The sequence below is a fragment of the Athalia rosae genome, chromosome 1 (genome assembly GCF_917208135.1).
Source record: "Athalia rosae chromosome 1, iyAthRosa1.1, whole genome shotgun sequence".
Taxonomy (NCBI): domain Eukaryota; kingdom Metazoa; phylum Arthropoda; class Insecta; order Hymenoptera; family Athaliidae; genus Athalia; species Athalia rosae.
This window is the reverse complement of record NC_064026.1, coordinates 70,050-81,035: the sequence shown is the minus strand read 5'-3', so window position 1 is coordinate 81,035 and position 10,986 is coordinate 70,050. Positions and strand designations below refer to the sequence as shown.

The following is a 10,986-nucleotide window of genomic DNA, read 5'->3' as shown; positions in this document are numbered from 1 at the left end:
AATGTGTAAATGAGTCAATAATATTCAGTTCCAGCTATGCAGTTCTTGGGAAACCTGTACGCTATTCTTTAACTATAAACTGCCATCTGATCGTTCGCCTTACAACCAAACGTAGGAAGTTATTTCCACCTCTGGAACAACCTGTCCTCCTACCTTATCTCCCATGCTCGATACCGTTCCGTCTCTAATTATTCTGACCACGTATAAGCAAATAGTGGTGTTTTCAGCTGCCCGGTGCAACGGATTAACGAAGACTTATCCTTCGAGCGGTATGTCCAGGCAAGTAAATTATGAGCTTTTGAAAAAATTCAAGTTGGTTCCGTGGGGCCGCATCTAAGACCGATAACAGACCTCGATATAACATCTCGATTAAAAAAGTTTCAGCGAACGGTTTTCGCATGTGGCACTCGGCTGTTTTAGGATATGTGCATGTATCCATATATCTTTTGTGCATATTTACCATACGTGTCGTTGGAGAAACTACTTACGGTTAATTTTTTATGATTCATGCGAGTTTCCAGCAGGAACTCCGGACAAATAAACATGGATGGGCGATTGTCATATATATTACGGGTAACAACAATTAACTAGGAAATTATGCTTTTTCAATGATACACAAATTTTTTATTTTCTGCAGAATCGCGAAAGTATCAGATCAAAATGACGCAATATCAGTAGAGTTAAAAGTAATATGTACAATACCAACAATAATGATAATGATAATGACAATAACAACAACAATGATGACAATAATAATAATAATAATAATAATAATAATAATAATAATAATAATAATAATATAATAAATGACGGTGGTGATGGTGGCGATGATGAGGATGATAATACAATAGTAATGATAATTTTTGTTTATTCATTTATTTTTATGCAGTATCTTCAAACTTACCACAATATTAAACGATAATTATGATAATATTAATATTTCTTACAATCACCTGCGTTTGAATTATATGTTATCGTGTCGTCGTTGATACGTTTGTTCAATTATTTTCTTCCATTACATTCTGCTACTTTCACAGAGAATTTCAACCATAGTTTGGAATAATCTGAAGTCCATATTGATCGCAGTAACATAATGGATCGAGTGTAATTACCGAATTCACCACAAGATTGCTCTTAAATAAATCTAATTTTCAGACGTAGCTCTACTCCATAGTATTAACATACCTAATATAATGTTCTCCAATTTCACCCATCCGTTACTTCAATTTATAAATAATTCATCGGTTTTTATTGTTACTTTTTCCATCATTCTTGTCAAAGTAATGACGTGAGAAAATCTGTATGCTCCTTCAATCATTCAGCTACAACTATTATTTTTACTGACGAATTCTCTCTCTTGTGTCGCCTCTTTTTTTTTTGGACATCTGTATTAATTTTATGATATCGTTTTTTCATTAATTTTTTGCAGTTTTTACTTGTCATTAAGCGTTCTCCTGTTAATAATCACATGTTGTTATTGTTAGTGGCTAAAGGGCCAGGGAATTTCTTTTTGCTGTCGCTCTTCGCGGCAGATTGTTATCGGCCCTCCCTCCGTGAGTGTTTTTCCTGACGATAGATCTTAAATTGTATCCCTTTTCTTTATTTTTGTCGGAGTTTACTCTCTCATTGGCTTACACCCCTTAATTTGTTACCCCGTTACTTTGTGTCGCTCTCTTTCTTTTTACCGGCAGGTGTGTCGGGCCGTGACTGATTTTCAAAGAGCTGTGTAATCCTGCAGTGGCGTGGCTCAACAACAACCGAGCAAAGGACCGCTCTTTACTCTGAAGGAGTGTCGCCAATTAGCCTATGCATATACGTGACCGGAAATAAATGGATATTACAATAGCTATTAGATCTGATGCTACGAATCGAATTCTATCGATTCATCGAATTTACTTCAAGTTTCAGTGAAAATGCAACGATATCGACGCGATGATCCGAACTATAGCCTCTCCGAGTGTAAAACTAATATTTCGTAATAATTCTTCTTGTTCATTGAAAATCGGTTTCGGTCTTATACGACATATACCTCCCATCGCATGGATATAAGAAGAAAGAATGCACAGCTGCCGGACACGTGAGGGACAATTTCATTTGGGCATTTATAAATCTAGTCTCCATTCCTCTGCACGATCAGTGTCACGCGTATCGATACAATAATCATAACAACAATAATATAGTTTATTGATCTAAACAATAAAAGCAGCGAAATGTTTACACGGAAGAAGATCCTTTTCATCAAAAGTTAGAAGATAATAACCCCGGTGGTATTATCACCGTCATCATCATCATCGTCATCGTTATAAATTTTATTCCATAGTTTCCTTTCATTTTTACAAACGCATGCATGGAGGATTCTTCAATAATCATATTGTTATTGTTCTCATCTGTTTTTTTTTTGGTATTATTGCTCTTGTATGATTCTTGTAACCGTCTTTCCGTTAAATTTTCAACGGGAGCTTTGTAAGGGTGCGACGAGGTTATGTTTCTATCATTAAACTTTGTTATGTTCTGTCAATGCACTTTCAACATAGCTTCGGTATTCTACCTATGAGTAATTCATAATCACTGGTTCATAGTAGAAATGATCATATCATACCTCGACATGATTGCTTGTGCCTTAGTATGTTTGTTCTGTTGGTTTGTTTTCCTTTGTTTCTCTCTCTCTCAAAAGAATGAATTTTGAAAATACGCGTGTACATGATCATTTACGTGTATAATACTGGACACGTAATATATCGTTCGTTGAATTTACGATTAATGAAATAACTGATTCACAACCATAATTATGTCGAAACCTTATTCCACTTCACGCGTGTTGTATGTTTATTAAATGTGTCGTACAAGGTGTATAAAATCAACGTGTTACCGCTTTGACTGATAATTTTCCAGCTCAAGGATGCTAAAGTTCCATGAAAATTCGTGGCTGCAAAATTGACCTCAATACCGTTCACACCGCAGGTGAAAAAATTTTATCACCCCAGAAATTTCCTCCATCGGAAAAAACCATAATGGTGCCTTTTAGATTTTTGTTTCCCACAACAAACGATAATTTTCGAGCCAATGACAAATTGACCTCGAATTATGACCTTGAATTCAACGGTCAAGGTTAACTTTATGGTTACGAATTTTCAGGGGTCTTTACCGAACTAGAGTTGGGGAATTACGCAGTGAAGCGGTGACACACCACTTTTATTTATTTTGTACATCATCGAACTTCATCAGTTGAGTTAATATTTCAATCTCAAAAACCGCCGTCATACCGGATAAATTTTATTTTTTTCCCATTTTTTTTTAATAATTCCTAAATTTGCATCTTTTTTGGTTTCTGTCAACTTTGTTTCAATCCATATACTGCGATCACAAGTAAATATTATTATCAATTTTGATTTATTCATTCATTTTTATTAACTCGAGAATTACGTGCTTAAAACTACGCCATGTATGTTTCAGGTATCGAAATTCATCTCCATGTATTTGTACCGCGAATGGAGCACTTATCATAATTTCGTCTATACGTATATAGTTTCATTAAAGGTATTGGATCACTAAATAATTTCATCATTTTTTATGCGTATCACTCCTGGTATCAAGTACTTGTGCGTATTTTCGACTATTCCGGGAAAGCTAAGAGGTTAAAATTTCTCTATGTGGTGCCGGGAAGTTATGCTGGTTGAAAAAACGAGGTCCTTCGGTCAACAAACTTTGCAGCATTGACCGTTACATTGAAGTGATTGCACTATCTTATTGTTAGTCATTTGCTCACGACTTCGGCCATCTAGCAACCTCTTCCAGAAACAAATAAGAAAATTTACATTTCCTACTTTTTCGAAAAAGTCGAAAACACCCTGAATAGCTTAAACTCCAGAATAGCAAATACTAGCTTTATGGGCTGACATATTTTTTCTAGGTGGTTTCGGCAAGTGTTTTGTGGCGTCGAAAATTCCTGCAGCAATATTTGAACGAAATTTTGAAAATCCCGATGGGAATACGGCAAATTGAAAGGGGATGGATGGGAGCGTTGAAGGGGAACTTGAATGTGTACTTGTGCTCTTTATCAGCACTCACATTAGCGTTGTTGAGTTGTCACGTTTATCACTTGGGCACAACGCAACTCGTACGCCGTACTCTCGCTACGCCTTTCCTTTTAATATCCTTTTTTTTTTATTATCCCTTCCTTTAGCTATTTCTTTCTATCTTCTATATGTTACGAGTATCCTCCTCACTGTTATCATTATTATTACAATGTATTATCTTTACATGTAAATTATAACCCTTTGCGAATGAGTGTCGACAAATTTAGCCGCTCAAACCTGTTTACCGTTGCGGACACGTATTATGAAGCGGCTCGCGAACGTCCATCTTATCAAACAGTCAGGTTTCCTTTGAAAGAAATTAGAGCGATGGAGTCTCATCTTCCATCCGCGAAGGGATAATACCCCACATTATCGTTGCATCGACGATCGTCATGCCACGTGCTAGATGTACGGGTGTACTGTATCTTGTTAATTTAATTACGAAGTTCCATTTTATTACTTCAATTTTTTCTACTCCAATCACATGTTTTTCAATCATTATTATTTGTTTGTAATTTTTTTACTCGCTTCTATCTGTTAATTTCGAACTTGGGCTGAATATTGCGATAACTCGTGTTGCTGCTGCGTGACCTCCACCATTTACGTATGAGTTTAACTTTAACGGCGGTTAAGTGAATTTTATTCTCCTTCTTTCCAAATCCATTTCCCTTACGCCTACGTTTTATACTTTCACGTGCCCCGGTCGCGCTTGTGTACATACATACGCCTCGGCAACTTAGAGAAGTGTTTAATTTTACTATCACATTTTCGAGGGAACTGGCTGGCCTGGGATCTTGTAGAACAATTTCGTACCATGCATTTTTACAGCGATAATTCACAGCGATTACCGTTGATCAAAGTGAACACACACGTTGACGTATATGTGATTTACCATCTATTCGTAAACGTCGATTACCGAGGTAATTATAGTATCATAACATACAATGTATCTCATTTAATAACCTACATTTCTCAACATTTCATCTTTCATCACAGTTAGTGCAAGGAAAATTAGTTTTACATTTTGTACTTGGTTCTGTGATGTCGAGATACTCTCATTTATCATTTATCATAATAATATAACGATAAAATGATACAATGATGTAATAATTCAGAGATGGTGTGTGGAAACTGGCCACTCCGTACGCCTGCCTGCCGGCAACTTGACGTACGCTTACCAATCCACATAATTTTCACGTGCGTGAACCTCTGCGGCTCCCCCGCTAGCGTCGGTTCACGCGAGTAAAAATTTTGTGGATTGGTGAGGGTATGTCAAGTTGCCGCTAGTCAGGCGTACGGAGTGGCTAGTTTCCACATATTATCCCTGTATAACATGCATACACAGGTATAGGCGTAGGTTAGGTATCGCGTGGCTTCTAATAAACCCTGTATCATTCTTAAACTCGCATGCAAATGCATCTCTGTAATATTGATCTACTTGATTACAGCACGTTGCATAGCTATCACAATTCATAAAACACAATCATATACGGTTAGGTTGATACTGAATCGCTTCGCGGCCAAGCTCGCTCAGACAACTCTCTGTAGCCGGTCCAGCTACACGAAAAATTTGTCCAAACGCGCGCTTGGCCGCGAAGCGATTCAGAACCAACTCAACCAGGCTATCGCAATCACGAGTGTTGCAAGTTATTTGTACGCCAGATAAACGCGTTCCTCTGATGAAACTAAAGCGAACACGCGCGTATATCTTTAGCAGCAATGTACATAAACCTCAGTCATAATTGGCGTAGTAAGACAATACGCGATATGAATTAAGTTGGCGCAAAATATCATTAGGGGAATTGACAGCATCGCGACGGCAGAGGTGGGGATTCGGCACCGCTCGACCCGCATCCATCGTACGTAAGGTCCACCGGAGATATTATCGCGTAGTGTCTAACTACATCACTTATGAACGAAGTTCGTGTACACCGATTGTAATATATAAACACAAAAGAATGCACGGTGCGACCGGACCAAAAAACTGATAAGGTGCATCCTTGTACGTCTTATACAGCTATCGTATAATTATTCGTTCAAACACATTTAATTATTATCCCCTATTATACTTATTAATCTATATACGCGGCATTAGATACCATCCATTTCATAATGTTGTGAGGTGCGTATGCGGAACCACCGCATGATGACAGAATACATCGGTGTCCGTCACGTTGTCCGTCAAACTTACAGCATACATATATGTATATTCATTTACATGTATAGTATATGATTTTATTCATCTATATATGACTCCCCCTTTCTTCATTTGAACTTGTATCATTTTTTTCACAATTCTGATTTGTTCGTTAATTTCACATCTTTCAAAGATAACTATCAATCATTTTAACAGTCATTTTGAACCATGAGGATTATGTCCCCGTGGTTGATGTCTCTAAAATTCCATGTCACGTGCCCCGGTAACCTTTTAAAGATCACAGCCGGAAAATTTTCCCCCAATTATCAATCACATAGAAACGTTGAAATGAAGTTAAGTTTTGATTTCATGTGCATGTGTTTGGTTTCACATGTAAGCTTGGCGTGATCACAACTAAAACAGTTAGACACTCGGCGAGCATAAGGTTGAATGCATTACACTTCACCCTTGATAAATAATCGCGATATTTTGAAAGCTGTGTCTCGTTGATTTTATCAATAAATATCAAAGTTCTGAACAAGGATGTTACTTTAACTTTCATTTTCCTATAAAATTTAAGCAATAGCTTATTGAAATTTAGTAAAATTTAAGTAAAATAATAAAAATTAAGATTTTAACATGAAAAGGCTACATGAATCCTATGGGTTTGTTACACCCACCTCACTCTCCAATTTGGGAAATTCAGCATCACGCTCACCCGGTTAATTTCAGCAGATTGATCGTGAGAACCGACTTTCCATCTTATGACAGAATCTCTTCATTGTCACTTAGCGGTCATGCATTAAAATTTATATCTTACTAAATGCGCGCAGTCGTATCTGTGTCCCCTTCAGTTTCTTTCTTTGGGTTTTAAAGTTTTTAATTTATATTTTTCAAGAGATCTTTCGTTACGTTTACAATTTCAGTCTACACCGCATATCGATCCGTGGTCGGTGTCCGTCAAATCGGTGCGTCAATTTTCGGTCCTCAGTTCCTCAATCTTTTATTCATGTTTGAAATATCCCGAAACGTCGTCCCGTACGTATCATTCTGGATTTGGTCGGGGATCCGTTGGCTCTAACTGCATTTTGCATCGCATCTTATAAAAATTCGTAAGAAAAAAAAAAAATAAAGAAACGTAAACTCAGAGACGAACACACTTCATCGCAAGCTAATATACTTGCAACAATATATGCCGACATGAGTTTATTCGCGAAATATCCAATTCCTCAATTAACTTGTAACGTCGATGAATTCGCGAATCGAGAACGTCCTGAAATCCCTGTCAACCGCGAGGTGACACAAAAAATGAACAATATCGTACGAGTCGTATAACAAACTTTACCAACGATAACCTTACAACTTAATTGATGTAAATTAAAATTCTGATTCGTTAGTTTTTTTTTGTCTGTAACATCAACGAGAAGTACGCATGACTATTATACGCACAATCAGAAAAAGAATTGGTCATCCAGCTTGCTTTATAGATAGTGAGCCTCTCGTGACTACACATATGTATATTCTTACAATCAGATGATTCAGAAATTATGGTATTTTTAATAAGAAAAATAGAGAGAGTGATGGCGACACCGACGACGATGATGACGATGATGTTGATTAAAATACTAACATCATGCACTATTCAGTAAGATTATCGTAATAATATAATTATAATTCATTTAAATTATTGATTGAATAATTCTACCCTAATAGAGTGGATCGCCGCAAAAAACTGCAACTCTCCATCTCTCGTGATAGACGGTTAATTAATGCTTATAATTTCAGACTCTCGAATGTACAATCACCAAATCAGTGACAATAAGTCACTCAATTAACACACTCACCTGACTTATATCGTTCTGCGATCTTTTATTTTTTTATTTTTTTATTTTTTTTTTTTTTACTTTATGTATAGGTATGGATGTTCATTGTTTTGGAACTTTTTGTTTGCCGGGCTCGCTTCTATCTTTCGATCTACCTTCTCTTCTATAGCTTCCCTCTCTATCTCTTACTTCTTTTTTCATAGCTTGTCCGCATCACGGTCATAAAAATAATTTAATAATTTCATGCAACATTGGTATTGAACAATTCACACATACGCTCATAATAATGTCGCAGAGGTTCTACACCGATGCGTATTATAATATTCAATTTTTCACTAATAATCCACCACCATATTACGTTCATCTTTTCCATTCGCTTTATTTTATGTATATTTGTTCGTCCTTCCGTGGATTGCGATTATACCTCCGATGTCGACTTTGCACGGTGTCACAATATACTTTTTGGTTTTCTCCTCCGACGCATCAGACGTACCTATTATTATTTTCCGGTTGGATATTATACAAATCCCTGCTGATTTTCATGCGACACGAAATAATGAGCGACTGACAATAGTCGTGGTACTTCGACGGCGGTCACAGGTGATAACAATTATGCCCCGTTCACCGTCTAGTACAGATGGGACTTGCTTCTCTCGATCGTTATTATAACTGCGGTATTATATTTGCACACAGCCTATTTACTCGCGATCCCTAAATGTCAATCTTCGAAATTCAATTTTCCATCTCTCTTTGCATTGCCCAGATTTCTTGACGTCCATCTATCAATGTCGCGTTGCTTCGTTCCTCTACCTCCTACCGTGCGTACGTATATTTTTCCTCAGTATCATTCAACTTGTTTCTTTCTTTACCCTCGGCTTATCCCGCCTACACGACCGCTTTTATATTCTCACCCGCCATTTCCTTCACCATCCGACTCCTTATTCACTTTTTGTGGCTCTCGCGAACCACATACCTACATTCCCGTTCGTTCGGTGCGGCACCTTCTTCAAAGCTTCCTGACCGCACTCGTCACCATCACTGTTGCTGCTACCGCCGCCGCCTCCACCAAAAATCTTCATCTGTAATGCAAAACACACACCCCCCCCCACACCACCCCCTTTCGTTAGCACAATATAACATTACATAGATCATGAACGGGTGAATGTCGAACGAATGATCGTATCTACCTAGATATAGGTATATATCTTGATTCGTCATGTTTCAGAATAATCGATCGCGTTATTCATTATGGGTTCACTGTGATTAGTGATTATCCATTATTTTCTACAGGCAACAACGAAATGTAGTATACGTCTGAATATATCGATCTATATTTGGAAATTATCGCGTGCGAATGCATGATGAATATATATAGGTTAACTTTGAAGCGTCACCACTCGTTAGAAAAGCATTCAAAAAATTCAAAAAAATCCAGAGAGGTTCCTAGAAGATTGCTCGGAATGATTCCGTTGGAGAATTTCGATTCGATTTCGAATTACGATTACCGAAAGTCAGCAATACGAGCGATTTTCTATTTACGGCAAGGGAAGGTGTATATTTTCGTACAAATCTTCAGCCCACGTAGATCCGTTTTGCCTGAACCGTTTCAGAGATCCAAAACTGAGGGTTCTAAACTTTCCGGTGCAATAGTATGCCCATATCAGTGAATTCTTACATTTCAAATAATCCTCTGTCCGCGAGAACGTGCATAAATGGTCTCGTTCTCGAGGAACAAAAGAACTTGCTTGATGATGATTTCACACCGAAGCGTAATAAAGCATACGTTATATCTACGGTCATCAATACGAGTCCGGTGACGGCTCTTGTCGAAGGTACGAATCTTCCAGAATTTGATTATCGCAACGAAAGTCATGAGATATCATCGGTATCTGGTACGCCGATAACTCTTGATAATCAGAGAAAGACAACTACGGGCGCGCTTGCTTATCGTGCAGCGGAAAATATTACGAGAAAACACTCCGTTTATAAGTAATTTATAGTCCATCTAATACCCAGCCTTACAGGCGACTATGCAACGGCGAACAAAGGACGCGCGTTCTCACTAGCTTCCGACTTGGGATTAACAGTTATCTGACGGCGGATTGATGGAACTTTTAGAAACTTGGTATAAACAATAAGTTGCGATGAAGATATATTCGACAAAGTTTCGTCTTGACGATGACTGTAAACGAGCAAAGTGCATCGGCATAGTAGATCGGCGAACCAAATTGTGGGGCGGAAGAACATACCGAAAGAATTGGTACATACTCTCATTTTTTTACCAACTATTATTTGAGTCAAATATTTAAATCAATCGTGTGATCCAAAACTAAAAATAACCTCTGTGCGACATAAAAAAGGATATAGCCTAAGGTTTCAAAAGTAGTGAGACAATTTAGTCGACGTGAAACATTGTAAAACGATACATGTGTATAAGGCCTGGCCGAGAAATGTTTTGTTAGATCTGACGATGACTCTGTTAAAATTTGAGCTCGTTCGGGTAATTTTAGGGGTCGCGCATCGGGTCCTAATATTTGCTATTTGATTAACACGTAAAAAATAACCTTTCACGGTTCAAATCATGGTATCGTCCGATCCATTGGGCCTGAGTGAGATGCAAATATTGAGACCCGATGCGCGACCTCTAAAATTACCCGAACGAGCTCAAATTTTAACAGAGTCATCGTCAGATCTAACACTAATGTTTAGACTCGTGAGACACGAAATGAATAAATAAATAAATAAATAAATAAATAAATAAATAAATAAATAAACAAATAAATAAATAAATAAATAACAAAAAAAAACTTTTCTTGGCTTGGTCTGATGTTCGCACACAGTAATAATGAAAATATTTTCTATCAAAGTGTAAGTGTAAGCCCTCTTATGTGACAAGAGTTGGGACTTGTTATTTTTCATAAACATACTCCTCATTTTTTACGAGTCTTAT

General features: G+C 37.4%; 1 protein-coding gene across 1 annotated transcript in view; it reads right to left on the bottom strand.

Annotated features, from left to right (window-relative positions):
* Positions 1 to 601: 601 nt before the first annotated feature.
* LOC105693393 (max dimerization protein 1-like) overlaps positions 602 to 10,986 on the bottom strand; it is a 39,814-nt gene continuing 29,429 nt past the window's right edge. Inside the window, exon 7 of the mRNA XM_012413266.3 lies at positions 602 to 9,115. The gene's annotated coding sequence lies outside the window, so the exon portion shown is untranslated. The remainder of the gene's footprint in view (positions 9,116 to 10,986) is intronic.